A 12,724-nucleotide genomic window follows, 5' to 3' on the forward strand; every position below is an offset into this window, starting at 1 on the left:
GGAAAGAGATCCACACCCTGGGCAGAGTTCTGGGTTGGAGAGGACAGAGGGCAGCCTGCAGGGGTGGGGAGGGCAGACGAAGGCCCCAAGTCCTGGGAGGGAGGGAGGTGCATCTGTGGAAAGGAAGGAGGGGGCGAGGAGAAGGCAGAGAGAAGTCCCCCACCCCTCTTCCTTTCTTTACCATGAGCACTGTGCCCTCTGGAGTGAGGCCAACCGACAGTATATTTCCTCTGGAGCAGTCTGGACCCCCATCAACCTCCCAGCTCTGGGGGCCAAGGCAGACTCCTGGGAGAAAAGACAGTCTGCCTATTCATAGAAAGCAAGAGGGTGTAACCCCGCCCCTCAGATGGGAGAGAGGGGCAGGTCAGCCTCACACCCCATCGACACCCTAGATGTGGAGGTGACACCCTCAAGGATGGGGGGGGCCCTGGGGCCTGGCGAAGGGCAGCCTGATCCCGGCCCTGCTCCCTCCAGCAGCCCCCATGCATGTCAAGGGAGGAACAATGGGGTCTTGTAAGCGTTTGCATCACAGTTAGCAGACGTGAGGCACAGACTCCATTGTGGGACACGAGCTCTTTGCAGCCGGCTGGGGCCTTCCCGAGCCATGACCATCCACGACTGACCCTTCAGACAAGAGCGGCCAGGACAGACCAGCAGGACAGAAAGGAATGGCAGAGCCATGGCCTCAGCCAGCCTCACACTTCCCTGCTCTGTACCTCATCCCCCGTCATACAAATCACCAGCCATCCTCGGCTGGCAGCACCGAGTTATCCCTGCCCAGAGACGCAGAGTGAGGCCGTCTACCTCGGCTCCCTGGCTTCAGCCCTCGGATATGGAAGCATCTGCTGCAGAAGCACTGTAGCCCCAGGACCAACTGTCTGTAAGCTCTTTCTCCCCGGAGTGTCTTGCCCTTGGAGGAGGTCCCAGTAGGGGTTGGTCCTGGGCCTGGTGGGGACACGCTTGGTCGGCCCTGTGCAGACAACATCTTCCTTGCGGAGTCACCACCCACACGCAATCCCAGTTAGCACCGCCCTGTCCTGTCTCTAGCATGGGCATTGGTGCCGGCTAATCCCAGCCCAACCCTCGCTTGCTGTGGGACCTGGCTACAGCCCTGCACCTCTCTGAATCTCAGTTTCATCGTCTGAGAATAGGAGAGTGATGAGTCTTCTCTCCCATGGCTCTTAAGGGGTTAAATGAGGTCCCAGGGCTCAAACAGCCCACCCAGGGCCCAGCACTCAGGAGACGCTCATCCATGGTACTTCTTCCTTCCCACCTGCCACCTGCAAGGGGAAGGTGTGTGCAGGAGGGGAGGGCATCCCCCATGGGTCAGGCAGGCTCAGGTGACCAGTGAGTGGGCCTTGGACTGAGCCATCCTGGAGGCTGCTGACCCTGTGGGTCAACCTGGGTCACCATGCCTGAGTCACTGTTGGGGACTCGAGTTAGCACTGTTAGCTGCTGGGAACAGATTAGCCACGAACATAAACATGTTCCAAGCAGGTCTGGGAGCTCTCTATTGCCCTTGGGCAAGAGGGAAAGGCATCTCATCTCCCAACCAAGACTAGCATGCAGCAGGCCCTCCCTCCTGCCCTGGGGTGAGCCAGGCTGTGTCAGACGCTGCATTTCCTTCTGGATCCAGCAGCTCCTTGCCGGCCCAGTGCCACCCCTCCATAACTGCAGTGGAGTGGTGAGGGCAGGAGCCTCTCGTATTCAGCCCCTGGCCAGCCGCTCTGGAGGCAGAGCTTGCGGGGAGCAAAGTGACAGCTCCAGAAATGCAGTTCTCACCCGTTTGGCATCTCTGCAGGGCAGCCAGCTGAAAGGCGGCTGACTGCTTCACCTTGGCCTTGCTCCTCGGGGAGTCCAAAGTGGCCATGTGACACTGCAGAGATGTCAGCCAGATCTGGCACTCCGAGGAAGGGCCTGGGCTTGCTGCGATGAGGAGGGCCTGGGTTCTGGGTGGGAGGCGGGGCTGAGGAGGAGGCAGGCAGTGGACCAGGCGCCCCGACATCCTGGGGGTGGGAAGGGATGCAGATGCCCCCGTTTAGCAGCCCCTGCAGGGGTCCAGGCACTTGCATGGCCATCCCGGGAGGGAGGTGTTATCATCCTGATGGAGGAACCAAGGCCCTCCTGGGACTCGCCTGCACTTGGTGACGGTGACACCTCCGCCCACATAGCCTCTGTCCCACAGAGAACTGAAAGGTCAGAAGATCAAGAAACGTCAGAACCAGAAGGTCCTGGGGTTCGTCTGCTCCATTGTCCTTTTTCTGAGGAAAGGGAATTTGAGGCTGGAGAGTGAGAGGGGCTCACCAAGGCAGAAGCCACAGCTTCCAGAAATTCATTCTGCTTTTCCGCAGCTCCCTCCCAAGCTTACGGTGTGATCATAGTGGTTGATAATCACATCATGCCCTGGACCCTAAAACCCAAGTTGCTGGGCAAACTGGCAGGAATCCCACCACATCAGAGGGGGATGGGCCCAGAAAGTAGGCCAGACATCCTCATGGGCACATTTACAATGCCTGTTACCCCCTGGAGACTCCCAGAAATGCTTCGAGGCAGGGAGGTTGTGGTTTGCAATAGACCACAAGCCCCAGTGACCAGCTGGAGGCTTAAGCACAGGCAATTTGGGTGTCAATGTCATTGTGCTTCCTTGTTCCCACTCCAATGGGTCAGGCAGGGGCCACTCCCAGCACAGAATTGCTTGTAAGTTGACTGCCCCAGTTCTCCCTTGCAGAGCCAAGTGGCTAAGAACCAAGACTCGAGTCATCTGCCAGCTCCACTACTTGCTAGCTGTGTGACCTTGGACAACTTACTTAACCTCTCTGAGCTTTGGCTTTCTGATCTATAAAGTGGGGGAAAAAATGATAGTACCTATGCCTCACAGGAAGGTTGCAAGGATTAAATTTTATATATAGTAATCACCCCCACCTTACCCTCGGTTTCACTTTCCATGGTTTCAGTTACCCTCGGTCAGCTGCAGTCTGAAAATATTAAATGGAAAATTCCAGAAATAAACAATTCATAAGTTTTAAATTGCAAGTGGTTCTGAGTAGCATGACGAAATCTCACACCATCCTGCTCCATCCTGCCTGGGACATGAATCATCCCTTTGTCCAGCGTATCCCGGCGTTAGTCACTTAGTGGCCCTCTCAGTTATCAGATTGACTGTTGCAGTACCACAATGCTTGTGTTCAAGTAACCATTTTACTTAATAATGGGTCTAAAGCGTAAGAGCACTGATGCTGGCAATTCGGATGTGCCAAAGGGAAGCCGTGAAGTGCTTCTTTTAAGTGAAAAGGTGAGAGCTCACAAATTAATAAGAAAAGAAAAAAATCGTATGCTGAGGTTGCTAAGGTCTGGGTGAGAATAAATCTTCTATCTGTGAAATTGTGAAGAAGGAGAAAGAAATTTGTGCTAGTTTTGCTGTTGAACCTCAAACTGCAAAAGTTACAGCCACAGCGTGTGATGAGCACTTAGTTAAGACGGAAAAGGCATTGAATTTGTACAATAGGTATTTTGAGAGAGAGAGAGAGGGACCATACTCACATATCTTTTATAATTGTTCAATTTTATTATTAGTTATTGTTGGTAATCTCTTACTGTTCCTAGTTTATAAATTAAACTTTATCATAGGTATGTATGTATAGGAAAAAACAGTATATATGGGGTTTGGTGCTATCCATCATTTCAGGCGTCCACTGAGGGCCTTGGAACGTATCCTCCATGGATAAGGGAGAACTACTGTATATATACATTCCTTAGAATAAAAACTTACATCAATAAATGTTAGATGTTGTTATTAGTTTAAACTTCCTAATAGAGACAGAGGGGATGGTGGTTGGTTGAAAACAGTGGTTCTTAGCTGGGGACAGTTTCCCCCCAGGGGACATTTGACAATTCCTGGAAACATTTTTGGTAGCCACAACAGAGGGAGGTGGGTTTCCTACTAGATGCTGCTGCATCTAGTGGGTAGAGGTCAGGGACGCTGCTAAACATCCTATAGTGTACAGGACAGCTTCCCCTACATAGAATTAATGGTCAAAATGTGCACGGTGAGGTGGTGCAGTGGGAAGAGGGCGTGCAAAGGGAGGAAGAGGTCTGCTAGGAGTGAGAGAGGCTCCCCAAGGATGGCTTTGGATTTCAGGAATAGCTGCTGTCAGGAGGGCCAGGTGTTTGGATTTCAAATACCTTGTGATTGGTATAGGAATGGCTCACTGAAAGGGGCTCATAAACAGCCCTGAAGGTCACCAGCAGAGGGAAATGCAGCCGTAGTTCAAGCAAAGCAGAAGCAAGAGCTTCAGGGATCACCATGAAGCTTAGGGTTCTCCATTAAGCAGGAAAGGTGGGGGGGGGGGGACTCAGCCCTGCTAGTGCCAGGCGTCCCTGCTGGTAGCTGGTGCATTCAGACAGACAGACAGACACACAGAACAGACACAGGCACACACACACGTGCTGTTGATGCTTAGATCACACATACACTACACACACAGCTTACCTTCTTCCAGTGAAGAAAAGAGGTGAATTTAATCTACCAGTTGGCAGGGCAGTTAGCAAATGAACTAGTCTTATAAATATATTAAGTTAACTGTTGATGTCTCTTGTTTCCTAAAAATATAGATCTGTCTCTCTTTCTTGGTGCATGTGTGTGGTGAGAGGCACCTGGCACCTTGGGAAGAGCTCAGGCCTGGCCTCTAGGGTGCTGGTCTTGGCCCTTCTGGAAAGTTCTGTGTGACCCTATACAAGTCTTTCCCCTCTCTGGAGCCCTGAGAAAAGAAGGAAGGCACGGTCCTGAGAGCTGTTAGGAACACAGGCTCCTCCAGACTCTGAGCGCCTGTGAAACCAGAATGGGCAGCTGTAAGTTGGGGTACCCACACCTCTTTGCTCTCTGAGAATAAAAATTCTAATTGCAAGTCAGCTGGAATTCAAATCAAGCCTATGTAAATATTTCAAAACCAGAAATAAAAAATGGGACAACAATGGTTTTGGACAAGTCTCTGAATCCTGGGATTCAACCTCCCATTACACATAATTGCAAAGTAACTGGCTGTTGGGCAGAATTCAGTCAATGCATGTGTTTGCACAGGTCACTCTCTCCCACACCCACGCACACACAGGCTTGTACACGCCCCAGCGAGGCTGACCCTCCAGGAGGCCCTGGGACCCCTGGGGTGAGCGGACACTGGAATGCGGTAGCCGAGAGCTTGAAAAGCATGGGCACTTGTGGTCAGTCTCACACTGTCCTGAGGGGCGGATGTGGCGGTCACCATTTCACAGATAAGGAGATGGAGGCTTTAAGATACATTTCCAAGTTCACTCGGTTAATACAGGGGCTGGATTTAAAATTCTCTCTCTCTCTCTGTTCTTTCCCTTCCTCTCTTACTTCCCAATTTTCCTGGTGCCACTGAAGCCAGCCAGCATCCCCTCCAAACTGCACTGTCATCGCTCCTGGCCTGGCCGCCGAGAAGCATGTGACCTGGGTGCACACCGGTGCTGCCAGCAGTCAGGGCTGTGCTGTGGGGGACGACTGCCAGCCCCTGGGCTCCTCTTCTTGTTGATGCAGGGCCAATGGGTGGCCCCAGATGGCCAGCTGGCCCCTCAGTCTTGTCCTTCTCTCCAGGCCTCTAGGTCTCTATTTAGCCTGACCAAATGGGATCAGGTGCCTGCTGTGTCACAAGTCCTGTGATAAGGACCATTGGGGCCTGAAGATAATCTCCAGGCTGCGGTGCCCAGAGGCCTGGTTTCTGACCCACGCAGTCTGGTGCCCGTCAGGGTGAGGGCTGCTGCGTCCCCAGGGGGCACGTGGATGCTGAGAGAATCAAAACAGGCTGCATCTGACGCATGCTGCCCGGGCGGTCTTGGTGGGATCTCCGAGGCCTCTGCGGTCATCCCCCCAGAGATCATCCCCGCCTTCTGCAGCCTCATTCTCTCAGTGCCCCCAACCTTGCTCCATCCGTCTGCACGTGGCTGCACTGGACCCTCTTGGATCGGCAATGCCCTTTCCCTCCACCCTTTGGGCCGGTCTGCACAGTGGCTGGTGCAGGATTAGAGTAGATGCGGCTTGGGTGGTCTGCTGAATGTCCCCTCTCCCGCTGCTTGACGGCTTACTCAGCCTTCTCGGGGCCCCAGGTTCTCACCTGTAAGTCAGGAGCCATAACTAGCACCTTCCTCATGGGGCCGATATAGGGTTTAAATGAGAAGGTCTAGGGCAGTGGCTGCTTGAGGCTCAATAACTGCAACTATCACTATTTTTATCCTCGAGGCACAAACTAAATGCCATGAGCTCTACTAAGAGCCACAAGCAATGTCGGCTGCTGGGATGTAGAAACCCTACAACCCAGCCCCAGGGAGGCACAGCCTGGGGGGCAGGGAGCAGGGGCCAGGAAGAGGAGTAGGGGGAGGGAAGGGGGAGGGGAGGGGTGGGGAAGGGAGGAGGGGGAGGGGTTAGCGGGGGCGGGGGGGTGGTCGGGAGACCTTCCAACAAAGGAGGAACAGGCCGCCCTGAGTCTCAGCAGTGAAGGTAGTCTCGGTGCACAGGTGGGGGCAGGGCATCGCAGGCAGAGGGCACAGCATGAGCCAAGGCCCGTGGCCTTGGAGCCCGTGGCCAGCTGGGCAACCACAGGAGGTGGGCCTGGCCAGAGTGCAGCGTGTGGGGAAGGGCAGACGTGGGGCTGGAGGAGTCGGCAGGCACTGGACCAGGAGAGCTCTGCAGGCCACACGGAGGGCCTGGCCTGTGGGGGAGATGATGGAGAGGTGGTCTGGTTTCCTTTGGGGCTACCAAAGGCAGACCTTTACTCCCCTCGTGGATCAGTCCAAGGTCAGCGTTCCAGGTGGGTGGGTAGCTTGCTTCTCAGTCGGTGACCCAAATTCTCACGTTGCACTGACATCCCTTAAGGCCTGGCATCATCTATATGTTTGAGGCAGGGTTGCCACCGGTTCCAGAATTCTGGAGGCTGGGAAGACCAAGATCAATGTGCCGGCAGACCCTGGCTTGTAGGTAGCTGGCTGTCTTTTCGTTGTATCCTCACACGGCAAAGAGCAGCCTGGGTAGGGTCCTTTCATTTCTACAGCCTGGTGCAAGGTACACGGGTGGGGGGAGGGAGGAGCAAGGGGGGAGGGATGGAGGGAGTGAGGGAGGGAGAGAGACAGAGAGAGAGAGGGTCTTTTTGCTGAGGAATACTCGGATATAAGTTTGGGGTGGATGTGACTCCCCCCTCATTCTGGGCCTTCAGAGGAGGGGGAGAAGCACTGCACAGCAGAGAGAAAAGATTGCGGACCCGGGAAGGAGACAGTGGGGGAGGGCGAGGTGGAGGAGCAGCCCTGCACCCAGGGGCGGTGGCGGAGGGGGGAAGGGTGGCACCCTCCCACCTGCCTGAATTTCCCAGGAAGGTCAGTCAGGCTCCTGAATGGTGGGTGCTGTAGACAGTGAGCCTCCGGGGGGAGGGGTCCAGTCTGGGTGGAGATAGCCAGCCTGGAGCAGGGGCCTTGCGGGGCAGGAGAACAGAAGCCCTGGAACTGGTAGAAGTCTTGGGAGAGGTTTTGGACTCAAAGGGCCAGAGACCCTAATGAGCTTGGAGCCAGTTGGAGCCACGCTTTGAGGGGTGAAAGACCCCTCTGGACATCTGGCCACATCTGCTTGGCCTGCACTCGGAGCCTCTTCCTGGAGGACTGGGGGCCTATGTGTAGCATCTGTAACTCTGCCCCATCCCCGCCCAGCCTTCTGGGAAAGTCCTCTGTAAGTCTCGTCAAGGGGACGGAGCCCAAGGGGGATTAAGAAGCCCTGGTTTCCTTTTCCACACTGTGCTGGTTTCCCCTTTGCTGTCAGATCCCTGCTCTGCCCTTCTGTGCCCGGCAGGCTGACCAGAGCATCACCAAGGTCCCTGACCTCTGACTTTTGACTGGGTCCAGCCAATGGGAGGCCAGGTGGGCAGGACAAGAGAGAAGTCAGGGTGTTTATTTCTCCAGCTCCTCCTCTGCTTTGGGCCTAGGTTCCCAGGGACTCCATCCTCCATGGCTGCAGCTCTTCAGGCGGCTTCTCACCAGGCTCCAGAGCATCATTTCCTCCCTGGGATGGTAACAGCTTCCCATTGCTCCTGGACTCCGGGTGCCTCAGTCTGCCTTGGTGCCCTTGACCCTGCCCACCCCTCTGTCCCCTCATCAACTTCATCAACTTCTCTTCATTTAACCTTTTGCATGTGCCTGCTGTGTCTTGTATTAGATAAAATATAAGATATCCAGTTAAACTTGACTTTCAGACACATAATAAATCATCCGTCAGTCTAAGTATGTCCCCAAAATTGCATGGGATATACTTATGCTAAACAATTCCTTGCTGTTTATCTGAAATTCAAATTTAACTGGGTGTCCTGTATTTTTCTTTCTAAACCTGGCGATCCCACCTGCAGGGTCCCTGACTGATACACTAACACATCCCTCAGGTCATGGGCATTTCCAGCCACCCCTGACTAAGAGGAATAGGTGGGTTTGAAGCTCTTACACTCTGCCCTGCGGAGACGGAGCTACATACAGGCTGCTTCTTTCTCCTGTTGGGGCAGTGGGGGGCTTCCCTGGGGGCAGGAACATAGTCTAAAGATGAGGAGACTGGCCCAGACATCTCCCCAGTTGTGTGGCATCAGCCCCTAAAATGCCCCCAGGGCCATGGGCAGAAACGGTCCCAGTCCCTGTTCCCAAGAGCAGGTCCTGGCCATCGGCAGAGACGTGGCCAGACTCTCAGCCTCAGCTTTGAGCTCACAGCAGAACCCCGAGGGGGTTGGCATCCAGGACAAGGACATTTGGAGAGAGAGGGCAGGGTGTCAGATGGACTTGGAGTCTCTTAGACTCGCGCCTCTGCCACCAGCGGGAGAAGACGCGCTGCCTTTTCAGGGCTCCTGTGATTACATCAGACCCACCTGGCGATCTCCCACTTCTCAGTCCACTGATGCGGAACCTTAATCACACCTGCACAGCTGATGCAATCACGAGTGCGATGGCTCGTCCCGGGGACTGGGGAACCATGGAGCCAGGTTAGAACTTGGTTCACCTCTGCCGCCTTCCTCCTGGCCTTCAGAACTCCACGCTCCCCTGGTCTTCCTTCCTCACTGCTGCCCCTGCTTGGTCTCCTTCGCCCCGTTCACCCACCAGCACCAGCATTTTTAGGAACATCGGGATGCCCAGAGCACCTAGGGAGCTGGCAGAAGCCACCCCAGCTGGGGATTCAGCCCCTACCCGGGGAAGCTCGTGGCCTGGGGTTTGGGGGCCTTGCCTCCAAGCTCAGTGGTGGAGTGACCTCCCAGGGTCAGGTAATCCCCCAGGAGAGTTTGGGAAGTGCTGAGACTCCACTGAGAGGGGTCCACCGTGAGGGGTCCACCGTGAGAGGGCAGCTCTGGCAGCTGTGGGTGCACGTGGGGTGGGTGACCCAGACAGAACTGGCTCTTTTTCCAGCTTGGCTGCAGAGCTTCAAGAGAGGGTCTGGCCTTAACCAGAAACGGCTGTGGACCCGAAAATGGCACAAATGCTGGATCCGGGAGTAGTCTAACACCTGGCAGAGTAATAGCAATAATAGCAGCTTTTTTTGTGTCGAGGGGCACTTACTATGTGCCAGCTGCTAAGTGTATGTGTATATCAGCTAATTTAATCCCCACAACTATGTATGAGGTAGGTACTATGTTAACCCCCATTTCCCAGAGAAAGAAACTGAGGCTCAGCAAGGTCAGCAGACTTGCCAAGACCGGACAGCTCATGACTAGAGAAGAGTTGCTGAGGGATGTCACATCTGCCTTCACTGCCGTGCCGAAATGTGACATAAATCTGTGCTCAACATTCCCAACGTGGTTATAATGGCACAAGACTTTCTGTGGGGAAGCAGTTGAGCTAGGACTTAACGAGGGACACTATGAGGAGACATATTTGGACTCAGTGTAAGGAAGGGCAGATGTTCTGGCGGTCAGAGTGGCCCAGAGGTGGACACGGCTACCTTGGGAGGGAATGAGGTCCCTGTTGCAGGATATATGCAAGTGAAGAGGCTGTTTCCATTTTCTGAGGCCCTGGTAACAACAGATGCTGTATTGAACATCCTACACACGTCATCTTTAGGTTCTCACAGCTCCATCGCATAGGCACTGCTGTCCCCGATTTACAGATGAGGAAACTGAAGCCCAACGAGATTAAGTGACTCAGTGATGGTTATGTAGATGGTTGGTGGGGGAGCCGTGACTCAAACCCAAAGCTGTGTATCTCCAAAGCTGTGCTTGTACCCACACAACTATCAAACGCCTGCTGTGTGTCTGGTACTATTCTTCTAGACACTAAGACCCAGCAGGGACAATTTAGTCCCAATCCTTGCCCTGATGGAGATCAGATTCCAGTAGGGAGAGAGACAACCCAGAGTAATGAGACCAAAATAGACCTCAACGAGAATGAGGTGAGACCAAAGGTAAGCAGGAGTCAAGGGGGTTCAAGACGGTCAGGGGAGGCCGCTCTGAGTGGTGCATCTGAGCTGAGACCGGAAAGGAAAGAAGAAAAAGTATTATGAAGAACTGGGAGAACAGTGCTCTAGGCAGAGGCAACCACGGGTGCAAAGGCTCTGAGTGGGGCAGGGGAAGAACAATGTGGGAAGAATGGCCAAGGTGGGGGCCAGATCACCAGGGGCCTGGTCATCCAGGGTTTAAACTTCATAAGTAGTTATTGGAGGGTTTTTAAGCAGTGGTGTGCTACAGCCAACTCATGCCCGCACATGAGAACCACTTGTTAAATCTTCAGGATTTTTGCGCGTTGTTAAACTATTAGTAGCTTGAAATCAGCCATGGTGGGAGTATTTACACCATGGAAATGGGCAGCAGGTGGGTAAACATTTATCTGCCTCACACTGGTTTTAGACAGGGAAGTGGGGAGAGTGGATCTGCGCCTGAAGGAGCGCCCTCTGGCTGCAGGGGGGAGAATGGCCTGCACGGGACAGAGAAGCAGGATGCCCCGCAGGGAAGGCCATTGCCTTGGTCCATGTTGGAGAGATGGGGGTTTGGACTAGGATGGGCCAGTGGATGGATCTGAGTGATTTTGAAGGCAGAACCAGTGGGCCTTGCTGAGACGACCCCATTACGGAAGCTCAGAGCAGGGAGGTGACCTGCCCAACGTTACACGGCTGGAATATGGAAGAGGTATGATCGAGCCCAGGCCTGCCAGGCCCCTAAACCCTTTCTGTTCCCTATACTTCAGTGATTCCCTAAGTTGCCATGAAGATTCTTCCTGGGGAAGGTTATGGTCTAGGATGAAGAGGAAATCATTAATGATGTCCCTGGCTGCCCCTCAGCCCTGGCTCCCTGTGGTCAGAGCACCCCTTTCCCACACCTCTTCTCAGGAGGGTGGGTCCTGTGAGCTGCGGTTGGGGGTGGGGCCTGGAGGGAGCCAAGATGTCACCGTCATAGACACTGGGGGGCCCAGCTCCCACTGGTGGACGCTGGGACCATGGCGTCTGTCCTCCCTCCCAGGAGGGCCCGGCCCCAGGAGGGCTGCCCCAGAGATGGCCTCAGAGGGTCCCACGACCTGCGTGGGCGATTCCCAGCTCTGGGATGCGAGACCTCCCCTGGGGCAGGCCAAGGACCAGGGCTGGAACCAGTCTAGGACCTCAGAGGAGGGGCTGCCACAGCACAGCTTCCCTGGGCCCGGGGCTGCTCTGGTTTTTGCTGGGGTGGGAGGGAGGGGATGGGGATAGATCTGAGAGTCTAGCTCAGTGGGAGCGGGGGATCTAAGCAGCGCCAGGTCTTAGCGAGATGCCGGCAGAATCACTAGGCCCTGCTTGTCTGCCTGCACCTGCTCCCCGCCCCCTCGCCCTGCACAGGCTTCACACGCTCCCATTCCCTTCCCTGAAGCCGCCGTTGGCACCAATCCCAGCAACAGGGCTCATCTGCTCCAGCCCCTCCCTCTGTCAAAACTCATTCTCAGAAGAGGGTCCTGTGCTGCAGGATGACTGTCACTGTGACCTTCTGCAGGAAGCGAGAAGGGAGGAACAGGAAACAAAACTAATCAAATACCTACCAGGTGTCAGGCAGAGCTGCTTGCTTTCCTCAAAGAGTTAAAATTACAGAAAGGTTTCCCTTCATACTCTGCCCCTAAAATAAGGCTCTAAAAAGTTTATTCTTATCCTTCTAGACTTTCTTCTTTGTACACACACACACAGGCTATTTTTTAAAAAAATGAGATAATGTTACGTGTTCTATGTGGATTATTTCATTTAATCCTAGGTTGTTATTATCTCTACTTTGCATTTCAGGAAACTGACGCTCAGAGAGGTTATGTACTTTTCTTAAGGTCACACAGCTGGTAGAACTGCCTGGCCCCACAGCCTCACTCTCTGCATCCTGGGCATCACCTATGGGTGCAGAAGGCCAGCCTTGTTCCTGTTGGGGGGCATTTGGGGCTGCAGAGCAGATGGGGCTGGAATTCCGGGCAGAGGCCTGATCCGGCCTTCCCTTCTCCTGTGCTGTGAGACTCAAGCCCTGGGGTCAAATTCCAGCCCACTGAGTCCTTGTTAATGCTTTTTAAAAGGGGATTCTATTGCCATTTAATTGTGGCTCTGCCCTTGAAGCAGACTCCCAGCTGTCTGTAACAGACAGCTTGGCCTTGGATTTCTCTCTCCCAAAGCCCAGGGGATAGAGGCTGCACTGGAGGTCTGCGACCTGGGCCACTCACCAGCTGTGGAACCTCGGCAGTTCCTGCCTCTCTCGCCTTGGTCTCCTCT

Source organism: Eubalaena glacialis, chromosome 2 (genome assembly GCF_028564815.1).
Source record: "Eubalaena glacialis isolate mEubGla1 chromosome 2, mEubGla1.1.hap2.+ XY, whole genome shotgun sequence".
NCBI classification, from domain to species: Eukaryota; Metazoa; Chordata; class Mammalia; order Artiodactyla; family Balaenidae; genus Eubalaena; species Eubalaena glacialis.